We start from the raw sequence: 16,235 nt of genomic DNA, 5'->3' as shown, positions 1-16,235 counted from the left end.
CCTGAAGATGTGCAGTCAATTTCTCATTTGAATTTGCTGAGATCATCTTTAACTCCAAAAGCTCAGCTCACCTTCCTGGCCTAGATTGAAGTGCTATCTGCTATCGAAGGTCTCGTCTTTGGGTAATTCCTTGTAGATCATCATCGTATCATCTCACCTTCTTCTCTTGGTGAAAGTAAGCAGACTGAGTTTCTTAAGTCTGTAATTGTAAGGCCTATTTTCTAGAGATTGAGTGAATTTGCTACTGACTTTAATGCTGCCAGGATTTACCCTTGGACCCTCAGCTAGGGTAACTTCTGTGCACAGAGGTCAGCAGAAAATGTAGTTAAACCATCTCTGAGATGTTCAGATTCCAAGTAATATCCTGCAAATCTGTCACCATACACTTAATATTTTGCAATCTACTGTAATTAAGGCTTAACAATCAGAGGAAAAATCTTTGAAGTTCAACATTTCAGTAGTGTGTTTTAACATTAAATGCTAAGTTATTTTGTATGACCCTTATTCTGTTCAATAACCGAATTTCCAACCTATAAAACAGCTTGTTCAAAGCAGATAGAGGGGGAAAAAAAAACGGAATGAATAACACAGTGTGGCTAGCACAGTCCCTGCATTCAGTTATTTACCAAATGTTATGCTGGTGACAGCGGAATGCCTGGCAAAAGCTAGACAGTAAATCATATAAAATTATACTCTCATGCAACCTTAAATTTTGCATTTTAATTGGTTTTAAACAGATTCTGACAGTGTTATAGCCTAAAATAAGCAATATAGTTCTAGATAACAGAAAAATAAAATGAGAGATCAAAAAATAGTAATAAGACTGATGAATGGATTTGCTCCCTCCCAGAGCAGTTCATTTTATGCCTCTTAAATTGCTGGTAAGCAAAATGGAGCCCATCCCTCTTCTCAGGCTAGAGCATTGCTCGAGTGCTGCTCGAATTTGGAGTGCTGCTAACAGGAAACTCACAGGAATCTCTATAATGAGCACCTTCATGGCTGATGAACTGGAAATCAAAGACCTGCAAGCACGTGGCAAACCAAGCTAAAGATCCCAGTATTTGAGCAGCCTGGGACAGCTTTATTTCCCCGCGAGTTGGGCAGAGAGCTATAATGATATGCTGCACTTGTATTATATGGACATACAACATGCTAACTCTGGGTTTGTATTTATAATGTATTTTCAGACGTAAAAGGTATATTTTTTTTCAAGAATAAACTTTAATAAAACAGGGAGATCATCTTACATGTTTTGTTCTATTTTTGTTGGCAATAAGGTACTTAAACGATCCTGTCTGGGTCCTTGGAAAATGTATGCTACTCAGTCTAGCTTAAACTCCCTTACAAGAGATTAAACTTGATATCTACAAACAGGCAAAAAGTCAGAAGCCTCAATACAAATGCTATAATATGTATCCAAATAGCTTTACTGCTGAGAGACTGGTGTCTGTTTTTATTGTTCATAAAATGTGTATTGATAACTACTTAAGCTAGATAAATAATTTCCACATATGACTTTCCTAATAATCTATAACAAACCATGAAATCTAATACTTGAGGTATGACCCATCCATGAAATCAGGCAATGTCACCCCTAATTTTGAAAGTAATACTATTGTAAATACTGCAGCAAAGTATTTGATATAAATGCAAGTGCACCATAATATCTACAGCATACGTGTATTAATGCAACCATTAAACGGAATACTACTGCCACAACGTTAAGATTACTGGAAGCAGAAGTAATATACGTTAGGTTACATCATTTTTCTGCAGTAATTATTAGAATACTACATTATCCATAAGAAACTGTCATTCGTCATCAAGACACGTAAGTAACCCCATTTATCTGCCATTTCAGAACAGCACACAAGCACAGCTGTCCTCTGGAGACAGAGCTCGTGCTGAGGAGCAGTAGCACACATTCCAGGAACACTGAAGATTAAAGTTCCTGTGTTTTTGACTTTTTAACTGCCCCGTGACACTGAGGTAGGACTCCATTCTAGAGATATTTGCTACAGGAGCACCTGGAAACTGCAGTAGCAGAGACTTTTTCCTAAACTGATTAATGCTGATCCTCATCAATGAAGATGATGAAAGGCCAAAAACGTCTGAGATACTCAGAGCTGTTCAGCTTACAGAAAAAGCCATAAATATTTACCGGGCTTAAAACGTGAACTGAACTGAAAACCCTCATTTGACCAGCAGTTTTGAGGGCGTCCTTGTTCCCTTCCAAATCCTGTTCTCAGGAAAAAGACAGGTGCTGCACTGCTGGGTCAGCTCTTGCTGGAACCAAGAGGACATTTCTCATTCCTCAATGCGTTAAACTCTAAACCTTGATCCATCAGAAGCAGACTGACAACATTACCGGCCTCCTACTCCAGGCTGTTTCTGAAGCTTCAGAATCAGAAATGTAACAAATATTTTTCATAAAATTTTACAGAAAAATATGTTCCACTCAACACAATAAGAGCTTATCCTGTAGGAAATGTACAAAGTGTAGAGCGACACTGGGATAAGCCACACAAAAATCTAGGAAGGAAACAATGGTGAGAAATAAGGTTTTTGATCTGGAGAACCAGATTCTCCACCCTGGGATCCAGCCATCTGTGTGTGATTCCTGTTATTTTTGTGTGCTTCTACAGTACAAAGGAGCCCACAAAGCCTCAGTTTGTGCAGGTCATCCCCCTGGGGACACTCAGCAGGATGCGAGATGTTCATCCACTGGGAGAGGAACTGAGCAGACTTCAGCTCCCCAGGACAAAGTAGAATCAAACCCAGCCCATAAGAAGCAATCTGGGGAAGAAAATATGCATATTGGTCTCTCAGTTCAGCAGAGAGGAAAAAGAAGGGGTACACCTTTAACAGAGAGATATAATTAACCATTCAAACAATTTATCAAAGCTTTTCAGGTGTTTTCAGTCAGTGGCAATTTTAAATAAAGGTTGGACACGTTATTTCCAAAAGAAATGCTCTTGTTCAAGCAAGAATTATTTCAGGAAGTTTGACAGTATATGTTACAAGACGAGGTCAGGCTAGATTCTCACAGTACTCCCTTCTGGCATTATCTATGAATCTATAAAAGAGAAAGGATTTAATTGATGAAGTTTAGCCCCATTAGCCTCTCATTATCAGATGACATTGTCATCGTTAATCTTTGACTCCAAAAGACTATAGATCCAAATTCAACCTTTTCCTCTCTAATTTTATATACATTTTATGTCTATGATATACACACATGGTTACAAGGGATTATAAAATCTACCCTTTACCTTTCCCCTGTATTAAGCACACGGAAAACATACGCACATTTCAGAAGTACTCTATTTTCAGGGCAGTGACGTTCTCCTTTTATTTTTAGTGGATCCTTTTTTCAGTAGATTTTTAAAGAGAAAGAAAGGAAAATTGATTTAGAACAGCCAAAGATATCCAGGGATTGCTATTATGAAGATCTGGGGCTGTGTGGAAAATTATGTGCAAAAGTCATACACATGAGTGACATAAACGTACTTTCCTTTTAAGCTCAGTGACAATCTTGTACAGATGCCCTCAGCCACATACAGACATGCTCATAACGGTGCTCCAGAGGAATAACAGCTTTTGAAAACTTGTTGAAGCTGGGTTTTGGACACACAGTGAATTCAGACCAGCAATTTTCTTCCATCCATTTACAATCTCCCAAAAGTTTGCAAAAGAAAGCAGAAATAACTGAAAGTACTAAGACAGCGCATAAACTTCACATCCCTTTGCATCACTGAATTCCAATCCATTTCCCATGCACTTACAGTATTCTTTTAACTATTCCTCCCTTCCAAACATCACCCTCAGACATGAATTACTCACAAAAATGGACTGCCGTAAGTTATTTCATCTAGTTTCATTATAGGGAAAGAAGGAAAACAATCTGGTGAGTATATTTTTGCTTAGATTGGCCTTCAGCTGAAGAACAACTGTGATTTAAGAATATCTGAGACATGCAGAGTACATAAATAGAGAAATCGTAGATGAAATATTGAGTTGACAGAAGTCAATGGTAAAACTGTGAATTTTATTTCATGCCAAGCATACGGTCTCTCCACAACCCCATATCTCCATTTCCTAGCGCTATTTTTATTTTCATTATATAAGAGGGAATTAGCATAAACGTAAAGCTGAATTGTTGAAGTATTAAAACCAAGGTTTCTGAAGTGAGTAATGATAAAGAAAAAACAGGTAGAGGCAACTAATTTAGGCACAGATGGATGTCTTAAACCTTGGAAATGGCCACCGAGCCTTCCTGACGCTCAGCATCTCCGCAGCATGGGATGTCGCTCAGCAGTGGTTGACAAGGCAGCAAGGCAGCTCTGCAACACAGGCTGCTCCTGAGTGAATTCACCAGACGGAGAACTCACACCAAGAGCTTTCTCTCTGTTCCTCTCTTCTCAATGTTAGAAAGGATCTTTCTCTCCAATGGGCAACTGAAGAATGAATGAATCCACGCACCATTTTCAACAGTTTGCTTCTCAGAAGAACAAAGTAAAGAAAGATATTTATAGCTCAAATCTAAAGTAAACCTTACCTGAGAAGGCGGATTAGACAAAAGTCCTTTTTTATCTGAGGTTTCTGCTACAGATTAGGGAGGATTAAGAAAGCATCCTGCTCTTGCTGCCGTGGGAACAACTGCAGCAAAGTGGAAGTTTTAGAAGGATCACCATTAGTGGGAAATTCCAACAATGCTTAAAGGTAGACACAAAAGAAGTTTTTCTAACAGCCTGTGTCACTTCCTGATAGCTGACGACAGACAGAGTTCAAAACAAGTAGTTTGGGTTAATAGTGTACTTGCATGTAAATACATAAAAGCTTCAGCGCCGTAAAGCTAATTTAAAAAAGGACATTTCTCTTTATAGTTCCCATGAGTATAATAGAAGCTATGATATTCTTTCTACCATAATGTAAGTTTCATTAAAGAGCTGGAGCTATAATTGTCTACATCAGTACATAGCGGCAGACTGGATAAATTGTCTACATAAATTGCTTAATACAACTTCAAGCCTGTTCCTGAGTGCTGGTAACTCCTACAGCTGTAGCAGCCGGTCCAACTGAGGTTACGCCACCATTTGAAACTTGGTAATGCTTCCAAAGGAAAGAGAATGACCCTCAAACCCATAAAACAACTCGGCGCTGAGCTGCACAAACAGCACTGCATTAAACATCAAACCTGCTCACTGTATCCTACGGTGGACACAATTACGTGTCCATAATGCTGGAGATTTATGTGACAATTATGTATATGAAGTGATATGCAGGCTATTATCATTCTTAATAAATCAATAAAGTCAACTGAAAAATTAAACTGAACATATATGGAACATTTGACAGCAGATATATTTCAGTCTCTTAAGCGCTGTCATTTTCATTGCAATTTACTGCCTACCCTCCAAGAGGGTTAAATCAGAAAAGTGAATAAAGAAAGAGAAGAGGTCTCAGCAAAAGAACTACAGTGCACTGAATTGCAATTTAACAGTAAATCAGCGTGGCAGAAGGAAATTTTTGTCATAACAGGGCTGTAACATTTTTTAAAAGCCAGTTTTGTCTTGAACTTGAAGCTAATGTTCATTAATGGCAATTTTAGGACTGTACTAAAATATAAAATATACTACAAATGTAGGGATGTAATTTCATTGGTTTAAGGTTTCTGTGCATTATTCCTCATAAAATATGAATGCCGCTATTGACTCGGTAGGTAGGATGCAAAGTATCTTCTTTTTAAAGCCAGAGAGGAAAGAGGGAAATCTCTGAGACAACAGCCATTTTCCAGCACAATGTGTAGACTCAGCACTCTGCAGGCCGATTTTTTTTTTTTTTTTTTTATAAGCCTTGGCCACATTCTTACTTTCTACAAGATATATTTGCATAACGGATTTAAGTTTGCCTCTTTTCATCTTGCAAAACGCCGAGTACTTGACTTCAGAATGCATCACCTACTCCGTAATCACACACAAACGCACCAATGCGTGGTGCGCGCTCACACGCAGCGCTTCTATAAATGCATACACAGGAATATCATCTGAAAGAAATGATCCTAACAAGCATGTGAGGATTTGCAGTTGTTATCCCTGGTGCTCCACGCCAGCCAGCAGTAACAAAGCAAGCAGCATATGCAGCACACCCATGTGTACACACACATTAAAAGCTTCTTCATGAGCACCTGCACGAGTCTGTATTCCCTGCCCTCTTTTGTGGAAGTTATCGCTGTATTAGATGTTGTTGAACATATTTGATATGAAAGCATTGTCTGTTTGCTACCAGTATCTAACGAGTATCTCCCCCAGAGTTGCCAGCAAGGTGCTGATTAATTAACTGAAGTAGTGAAGCTGAATCGTACAACAGCTGTTTGGAGAATTGTCATTAACTTGGTCTCTTTCTCCATCTATGCACTCGCTTGCAGTGCTATTGCTGAACCGAGGATTTGGGAAACTCCCCATCAAACCTACCTGCACTTGTTTGCGTTCCATGCTCAGAGAGGGGCAGCCAGCCAGGGCCTACGTTAAGAAGAGAAGGGAAGAGTAGAAAGGAGGGAGAAAACGCCAAGAAACTTCCCGCAGGTCACAGCTCCGCTGACTGTGTCAGGGGCAGCTGGCAGGCACTGCTCCTGCAGCACGTGCCCAGGCTGACAGGGGGGCTGAGCCCCTGTCCCGCCCCACTCTGGGCAGCAAGATGCAGTCCTGCTCTGTGGGCAGCACCAGGGCCAGCAGCCACGCAGGGTCCCAACCTGTGGGCCTCAGCTGCCCCTGCAACAAAGATGATTATTCAGGAGAGCATAATCTGCATTAAGTGACAGGCAGGCGGGGCAGTGCCGGTCCGACATGCGTTGGCAAAGAAGTCATGCCGGTGGGGCTGTCTGCACCTGGGGGAACTACGGAGGGTCCCCAGCGCAGACTGCCAACAAAAAGGCGTGATGACTTTTTTTCTTTGTTTTGGTGAAATTAAAGCAAGACTAAGTTTGGCTTTCAGGCGATGACCTGATCGCCCCAATAAGCTCTGCTTACCTCGCTGACATGCCCTGCCACGACATGCCAGGGATCGCAACGCCAACACCAGCTGCAGTGGTAACTGCTGCTCCGTGCAATTTAATTTAATATCGCATTCCTTCACGTGGGCCTGGCTTCACTGTGCTTGGGAATTACAAAAACTGGAAATTACACATGTGATTAAACACCATCTAATCACTCCACGTACTAAATAAGCCAAAATGCATCTGAAAATATATCAGGTGCAATTTTTGCGTGGAACAAATGAACGCGGGAATGTATTGCATTGATATAGATGGAGCATCTGCCTTGCGATAAAATTAAGTCTTGTGACAGAAATAAATCACTGTAGGGGAGAATGTAAACCATTATCCAATAGGATTTCCTCTTTTCTTCTTATGTGACAGGACTTATTGGATTCCCTGATGTTAGACAGCTAAGTGCATCCATGATATGATGATAAATCAGCAAGACTACATGATTTGAAATTTAACAGCTACTTATTTTTGAGATGTTAAGATAAAGGAAAAAACACTTTGATTTCTGCAAGTAACTATTAAATTGGGAATCTCCTTTTCTGATAATCTGATACTCTGTTCCTGTGTCATATCATCAAACAATGCCAACAACCAGCAGTGGGTAAAATAGATTTTGGACTAAGATGAATAAGGGAACCACTTATCTTTCTTTTTTCTTTTCCAATATTCACAGTTTTATCTAAAGAACGCTGCAGAAAGGTTACTGTTGACATAAAAATGTACTGTTCTTATTACATTTTCGTTTTTGCATGAATATATACTTAAATGGAGGGGAAAAAATGTTTTTGTTACTTCCTTTCTACATTTGAATGAAAAAATCCATAAGCTACGTTAAAAATACAGAATAAATAATGGAACTTCAGCATGTATAGAGGTTGATAAATGTGATTCACAAAACATACTTTCATGTTTTAATAGCTTTCCATTGTTAGAAGTATGCTATTAATTAGTGGAAAAATGGATTCATCTATCCAGGATGTACCTGTATTTCTTGGGTTTAACCCTTTTCTCACTATCATCACTTTGGACTACAGTCTCAGAATACAAACAGGTACTGGAGGGAGCATGGAAGACAGGTAAGTAAGACTTCCGTGGGTACATTCTTCAGTGATACCACAGGAAAATCACCTCAAATAAATAAAACAAGAATCACAATTACGTAAATAATGAGGTCATGATTAAAATAAAAGCGAAGAGATGAAGGCAAGCAACATCAGTGACAGCACTCCTAAGTGCAGTGACAGTGCAGCTGCACTTGGGGAAATGCAGCAGCACCCTGAAGCTGATTAACTTAGCCAGTATGCAGATGTCTCACTTCAGGGCACGCTGCACTTCGGAGTCACCACACCGCGACCGTCACCGGTCAGCCACTCGCCGAGTCCTCCTGTACAACCACCCTGCAGCCAGCACTGCTGGCTCGAGCGGGATGGAGGGCAGAAGCCCCGAGTGCTGCTCACTTGTAATTAGGGTAATCCCCTTCACGAGCCTGAACTGCTCTAGCTCTGTCTTCAGGCAGACCTAACTCCCCACGACAGCGCCACAAAAGCTGTTAAAGAAATGTAAACTGCTTCAGCTGGGTGTCAGCTTCTAATTAGCGTGTAGAGCACAGACAGGAGCGCTTCACCCAGCAGAATGAAATGCAGTAATTCAGCTATAGCATTGATGAAGCGCTACAGCGGGTAACACCGGGCTCTGCTTTAGACAGGGATGCATCCTCCCGGTTCAGACAGGGAAAAACCCCATTCCTCCTAAGCGTTGCTCTCACTCTGACTGGAAAGCAGGGTACTGCTTGCGTGGGGATTGGTTATGTCTTGGCATGCTCTGGCTGATAGGGGCGTGCTAACTGGAAGCTGCCGGTGCACCACTGGGAAGCATAATGCCACAGGAGCAGGCAGCCTGCACCTAGGCACCCTGCATGCTACAAGCCCTGGCAGACAGCTTTCTGCAAAGAGAAATGAAGACAGAAGGGATGACAGAAGAGCTGCCCTTGAGGGACAAACCCAAAAGGCAGTTGTCTGAAGGCTGAGATAAATCAGACAGCAATGCAAACAGACTGCTATGGGACTGAGGGGTGAAATGCTCTGCTGGGAGTACACCCAGTCAGCAGTGAAGTTGTGTGCAAGAAGAGTGTTTTGCCCAGCTCTCCAACTGTAGAGTAAATTCAGTGTAAAGTGGCCTATAAAGGGTGGTCTTGAAATGGTGTCCTATCCCAAAAGATGAGACATTTGTGTTGTACCACCAAAGACAGCAAGAGTTTTGCACCCAAGAGAGCAAGGGCAAAGCCTGAGGCATCCCTAATTATCTGCTCAAAAACACACACAGCTCCCAAATATGCTGTTCATGCTATTGTAGTAGGAATATTGAAATCAAGTGCTCAAAAAAGAAAAAAATACTGAGCTTGAATAGATAATTCAGTCTTACTTTTGACTCTGTGCCTTTAATCTCTAAATCAATTCTTTTTCTATAATAAAATTAATAAGCATCATTAAGACATCTAAACAGGCACTACCACAGGTTTGTACAAAAACCTCATCGTCATCCAGTGTTCCACATAGAAAAAATACAACAATATACCATAAAACACAGAGATTTTAACTAATGTTTACTACGAATGGTACAATCTCAGGGCTTTCTGCACATGTTTTGATCAAGAGCTCTTTAGCTCTCTCCAACTATGTGACTGCTGCCTCTGGTGACCACTACCATGAGAAACCATGAAAACCTTGACCCAGGATGGAAGTTGTAGGTGGATTGTGTTCAGGGCTATTCCAGAGTCATTCTCTCACATTCTCCCATTTAGCATGGGGGAGCCTCCATGGATGGAAATTCAGCTGAATTCAAGGCACAGCAGAGACAGAATATGAGAGGTTGTGTTGATCACCAAAGAGTTTTGACTTCCATGTCACTTTAGATCTGCAGTCAGTCATTCTACAAGCCCTATACCTCTAGGTTAACCTTATTCCAAGACTAAGCATACTAAAATCAGGCTGCTACCTCAGTAACAAAGATGTGTTTTCTTGCAGACTCTTCATTTAGACAGCTTAGAGGAAGCCCAGTTGGAAGACAGGATGGGGAGATGGGCCAGAGTGAAAAGTGGTTACAAGACAACCTTTTTTATCCAGTATGATCAATATATCAGTGGAAAAATCTGAAGAGCAAAAGGAGAGAAGATGAATAAATGCATAGCAAATTGTATTTCAAATTATTTCCACAGAAAGTTTAAGACTAAATTTGTTTTAAAGCCCATCTATAAAATAAGGGCATAAAGTAACCAGTATTTTATCACTGAGAGCGTTCAAGTTTGGTTGCCCTTCAGAAATGAGGAAGATCAGGCTATAATAGCTTTATATCTGAAAACAGGCTTTGATTGACAGAATCTAATCATTTGAAGGGCAGCACACCCACATTAGAAAAGCAGAATTCTCTGTTCAAGTTCTGGCTTGCAACATCTATTAGCATCTTAACATTCACTTGTACAAGTTTTTGCTAACTGAACATATTATTATTCTGTTACAGTGGTTGAAAAATAGCGACCTTTCTTTACAGTGATAAAAATATGTGGGTACTTTTCCTGTAGTTTATGTATCTTCTACTATAGGTCATTTTTAAAGAGTTTTCTTCTTCAGGTCCCACCATTTATCTTTTCATTCTGAGAAAAAGCTAGTTTATTTAGCACAGTAAGACCTTCACATAATGTTCCTGTACCAATTATTACAGCGACCGAGTAAGTCCCATGCAAAAGGTTCCCAGTAATGTGTCTTGCGAAGGAAAATAAACAAAGAAAAAAGGAAGACAAAGTACACATGACCTTCTTGCTGTCTATCTTACGCAAGCATCTACAAGCAAAGAGAATTAATTCAAAATTTGATCATAAAAAGAAAGTCATACACTGTCAACTGAACATTAACATAGAACTGCCAATCAAAAAAAACAGAAGCAAAAGCCATAAGGAAGCATGCTTTTCAAAAAGGGCACAGGGCAGAGAGCAAAAATGCTATAAATGAATCTTATTGCTAAATGCATGCTATTAAAAGCATTTCACTGACACCAAGATAGTACAGTACTCCATAGAAATAACAAGTACCTCAGAAAAGAGGTATTAGCAGGACAAACACCAAAGCTCCTTCTAATGTTGCACTCTCAGTGTATTATTTATTTACCTGAATAACACAATAAGAATAGGAAGAGCATGCATGTACCTAGATAAGCCAGGAATCACCTTATCCTCCTCTAAGATGCAGCCATTTCAGTAGGACAGCAACAACAAAATTTGAAATTTACAAATTGCAGGCTGTTACTTGAACTCTTACACACAGAAAAAGGAAAAAAGCTCTTGAAATTAGAAGCAGGGAAAGCAAACATGACACAAAGAGATTTTGGGATGCGTAGAGGATGTTTTCCATGTTGTTTCTGTTAGAGGAGATGTCTTTGTTCTGAAGACCCCTTCAGAACAAAACTGAGTACAGATCAAGTGGCCTCTCCTGGGAGAATGATGGATTCTGGCAGATAACCCCCTACTCCCGTGATTACCCTAGGATATTGGCTCTTCTATGACAACACATGCAACATAAATGGGAATTCTTTAAGAATTAAAGACTCCAGACCAATTTAGACACGGCACAGAAATCCCTGACAGAGGAGAACACGAGAAGATGACATGTATTGGCTTTGTGAAACATTCTTACACATGAGCTTATAGAGCCGCCAAGTAATTAAATTTTCTCCTCATCATTTGCATTTATTTCAGACAATGAGCCCCTCCTGCCCACCCAAATTAGCACTGCTGCTAAAAATAGGAGCTAAGAACAAGAAGACACAAAGCCCACACTCCCACAGCAGGACACCAGGGCTCTGGTAAAGAGCAGAAGCTGCCGCAGCATTCAGCACACAGCACATGGGTTATTCACTAACCTAGAGCCCCAGCAACTGGGCTGGCTTTGTGGCTTATATTTCATGTGAAATATGCTGCAAACTGTACCTTTCAGAACAATTATTGCCTTTTTAAGGACAATTATGTATTATGTATGATGTATAATTTATTCCGGAGGTTACTGGTTTATAAAAGAGTTGTGGGCAAACTGCCAAGTTATCGTCTGAACTGTAGTTATGAGTAATAACAAGGGTTATAATTTACATTCGTACTCTGTTTTTAAGTTAATGAGCTATCCTGTATGAAACCCAGTACTTGGGTTTTTGTTTCTATGTTTTCTTCTCTTCCAGGATACAACTAGGTTTTATAATTTGCCTTTATGATACGAGTTACCTTGAATACCTTTCATTAAACCACCAGCAGTGATCATTTAGTTGAACAGAGAAGCCATTGTGCGCTTACCCATGGCTCTTACAAACAGGCTTCAACATTAGTGCCTTCTTTGTTGAAAGAGGAAATACTTCGAGGACAATAGGATTATACCTTCTTATTTTTAAGAGAGAGAGAAGGAAAAAATCATCCTCTGGGATATTTCCATTTCCACCTGGACACCAGCCACCAGCAAAAGGCACTTCAATGCGACATTCATTCAGAGAGCAGCTCCTCAAGTAGCACAACACCCAGTTGCAGCATTGGGGATGAGCCACATCCTGGCATGGGACTAATGAAAATGCAAACTTCTGGCCTAGCAGTGAGAATCCCAGTAATTGAGCCACGCTGTCACTTGTGCTCAGTTTCTCCCAGCTGAAACAGATAGCTCATTTATATTAAAAACACAGATTAAATTTACAGCAGTGAGGCACTGGAAAAACCCTCACCAGGTGGGTTATTATGTTTATGTTTGTTTGTTATGGTTTTTGTTTTTTTTTTTTGGTAACAGAGCAGTAACTTTGACTTGAACACTGAGAAGGAGATTAAAATTAAGGAAGTAAGGGATTCAGGGAGTTCAGCTGAGAAGGAGCTACCAGGATGTCCTACCAGAAACATTACAGTCCAGAAACGACATGAAGGACAAGGACAGGAGGCTAGAAAATACAGAGAGGCTTGTTGTTGAGAGGGCTACTTATGTCCATCAGCAGAGAATAATATTTATACATCTTGAGCCCAGCTTTGGTGAACATAATGCTGGCAAGATCACCAAGCATATTTTGCCCTTCGTACTGATGGCATTGCTAATGGTAGCCCAGTGGTACCTTTCTTTCCCATAAGGAACTTGTAATCATTTCCCTTCCCTCTAGAAAAAGTAACAAATGATTAAGACTTTGGCACATACAAAACAAGCAATAATTAGATGATGCCATGCCTGGACTTTTTGTCAGTCATCTTCCAGTCATGGTTGTTAAGTGCTTCTCTGGTGCCAAGTATTAATTATCTGAAATTAGTGCTTGGTGATAGACCAAGTCTTTTCCCATCACAGCTCTGTACTACCAGCATAACAGTTGGAATAAATAAGCCCAAACATTAGTCAGGAAAGGGAGAGTGTAAGTAAGCAAGGCCAAAGTGCCACAGCAGTTGTGACAGTCTGGCTGATTCCCTTATTCTCTGTTCAGTATCTCCATCCTAGCTCTGAGGCCTCAACTCACCCTGTCAGCAATGGGACACAGCTGACTTGCCTGGGTCAGCATGATGGCTCCCACAGAGACTGTGAGAGAAACAGACAACTGCTGAGGGTGATCTTACCCAACTGAAGAGTCAGTCATAGAATAGCTTGCAGTGGAAGGGACCCTAAAGATCATCTAGTTCCAACCCCTTTGCAGTGGGCAGGATTAATGCCCACAGCACGAGTGGCCGAGGGCCAACAACAGGGACCTTCTATCCACTCAGGGGGCCAGAGGCTGTTCCATGGTGGGATGAATTCAGGTATCTTTGTTTCCCTTTCAAAACAGGTGAAGCAGCATTGTCTGAACTGGAGCTAAGAGCTGTGCCTCACTCACACACATTACAGCAAGAAAAAAAAAACCTATCCAGATTTTAATTCCTAACAAGGAAGAAACAGATGAAAACTGGAGGTGGCCCTCACCTTTCCACTCTGATAGGACTTCTTCCCACCTGGTGCCACAGCTGTGCCATGCAGTCCCATGAGCATCAAAGCCTCAGGCAGTTTAAGTGGGCACTGCAGTTCAGTCCTCACTGTGTTCTGCATGTGCACAACTCAAGGTATATGAAGGCAGCTGGATGCTTTCTTCTGCCATGTGAGTTTGTTCCAGAATAAATCTCTTTTTACACCATTACTGGATTACCCAGGGTCTTTTTTGTCTAGCAAAAGCCTTAAGATTTGCTTGTCACTGTTGGTCTATTTCCACTGGGCAAAATCTCTCTCTCTAAGCAATCTTTCACAAGCAAAGAAGTTATTTTGGAGTCCTACAACCAGGCATAAGTAAAGAGGAAAAAAAAGATTGCCCAAAAGAACTGAAGGGTAACAAAACATTCATAAAAAGCCAAGGTCAAGGGTTTATGGTTTAAAGCACTCACTGCAGGAGTATGAGATCCAGAATATTTTCCACTGCATGGAAGGTTTGGACTCTACAGCTTTGGAGGTACCTTGCTCTCAAAACATATTAATACTGTCCTGCATGGTCAAACATCATTAAATACTCACCAGAAATCTGGAAAACACTTCCAGACTGAAACTCTAACTCCTATACCATGCCCAAAAAATGAGGACAGCAGGTCTCACAGATCAGGCTGTGCCACAGGGCCCTAGACCTCTGGAATTCTTCTGCTTACCCTGGATGCTGCTGCAGCACCTCCAGTGGGTTGTTTCAAGGAAGCACTATACACGACAATATGCACATGAACAGTACAGTGGGCAGAGTTGATATTAGGCTAATCCGTATCTATGATTTAAAGAGAGAGGCTGCAATTCTCTTGTTATTCTTCTGAGCTTCCATGATGGCTCACAGAGCTGGAGCATGCCTACCTGCCCAGCTGGAGGAGGGGGTTCAGCTGGCTTCAAGTGAAAGGAAGAAACCTCTGCATGAGAGCTCACATTGGAAGATGAGTAAAAAGTTGGGAGCACTGCTGAGAGTTGGAATCGTGGGGATGAAGGAGAGCAAAGGTGCCCCTGGGGATTGAAAACTGATGATGTCCAGCAGGACCACAGCAGCTTGCCCTTACGTTAGGCAAACCTTGAAACTATTTTCTTTTATCTGGTGTCCTTTAGCAATAATCACTTCAGAAGCAGGGTCATAAATAGCTTCCCAATGGTCCTCCCACTACATTGGCTAATGCCAGAACAGTGGAGAAGCTTGCTCTGTATTACTGGTGTTTATTTTTAAGAAGTAATTGCAACAGAAATTTGAAAAACCTTTTGTGCTGCTGAAAAGGGGCTTAATAAATGGTTAGCAATTTTTTAAAAAAATACATATGTAGAAAGATTTATAAATTAGAGAAAGATAAATGCACAATTATTAATTCAGGCAAACTGTTTAGCCTTTGTTCCTCAGCACAAAAGATGCCACTATTCACACATACACACATGCAATATATGATACTGCAAATGAAATACAAAAAAGTGATATAAATTCCTCCCAGGATAATTGTGTAGTGGTGATGTATTAAAACCAGTCTTATTCTCCGTCTATTTAGCTATAAAAGCAATGCAGTTCATTAGTCACTCTTCTATGCTACCCAAATTACAATAGGAATTTTTATGTCACTTTATATCACTCTTCTTCTGAGAGCTTTAGCAGGAGCCCACCTAAATATTAATGTCCTCCATTGATGCTCTTTATTACCCTTTATAAAGCAATTGTCCTAAACCAGCTTCAATGTCTGTTTGCAGCATTTGGCCATAACCATCACCAAAGCAGGATCAGCTGAAGAGCATCTTTGCTCTCTCGGAAACCAATTTGGACATGTCACAGAGCATTTATGCCAGTTTCCAGCATAAGCAACTTCCAGGGACCTTGCCTTTGATTATCTGAGACTTCTGGATCAATCTCTTTGCAAGCTTTCACACAACCATTTTAAATTGGCTTGGACGTCAAAGAAAGAAATGAGATACTTCAGAGAATCTCTCTTTAAAAACAAAGCAGTTGTTGTCTCTGTAATTATGAGCACCTACCTGGAATTAAATAAAAAAAATACTTTGCTTCAGTAGTTTTGTAATAAATGTTATATTTTCTATATAACCTCAGTACATATTCAGACCACATTTATGATATGTAAAATAAGAATTTGCTATGATGCCATCAGCCACAACCACATGCAAGACAGAAACAGCTTGCCAAGATGGTACTTCTTCCCACTTCCTCC

General features: G+C 40.6%; 1 protein-coding gene and 1 long non-coding RNA gene across 3 annotated transcripts in view; both read right to left on the bottom strand.

Annotated features, from left to right (window-relative positions):
• PPARGC1A (PPARG coactivator 1 alpha) overlaps positions 1 to 16,235 on the bottom strand; it is a 344,564-nt gene that overhangs the window by 113,121 nt on the left and 215,208 nt on the right. The gene's annotated exons all lie outside the window — the stretch shown is intronic.
• Positions 3,984 to 16,235, bottom strand: part of LOC149918268 (uncharacterized) — a 41,154-nt gene continuing 28,902 nt past the window's right edge. The window contains exons 2-5 of one of the 2 annotated variants that reach the window (XR_016466494.1): positions 7,029 to 7,154; positions 6,474 to 6,521; positions 4,559 to 4,659; positions 3,984 to 4,457 (exon numbers count right to left, since the gene is read on the bottom strand). This is a non-coding gene — a long non-coding RNA (uncharacterized LOC149918268). The remainder of the gene's footprint in view (positions 4,458 to 4,558; positions 4,660 to 6,473; positions 6,522 to 7,028; positions 7,155 to 16,235) is intronic. The other variant, XR_016466495.1, reaches the window with a different exon arrangement.

This window comes from Phasianus colchicus, chromosome 4 (assembly GCF_987193195.1).
Source record: "Phasianus colchicus chromosome 4, bPhaCol1.hap1.1, whole genome shotgun sequence".
Lineage (NCBI taxonomy): Eukaryota > Metazoa > Chordata > Aves > Galliformes > Phasianidae > Phasianus > Phasianus colchicus.
This window is presented reverse-complemented; position numbering and strand designations above follow the sequence as displayed.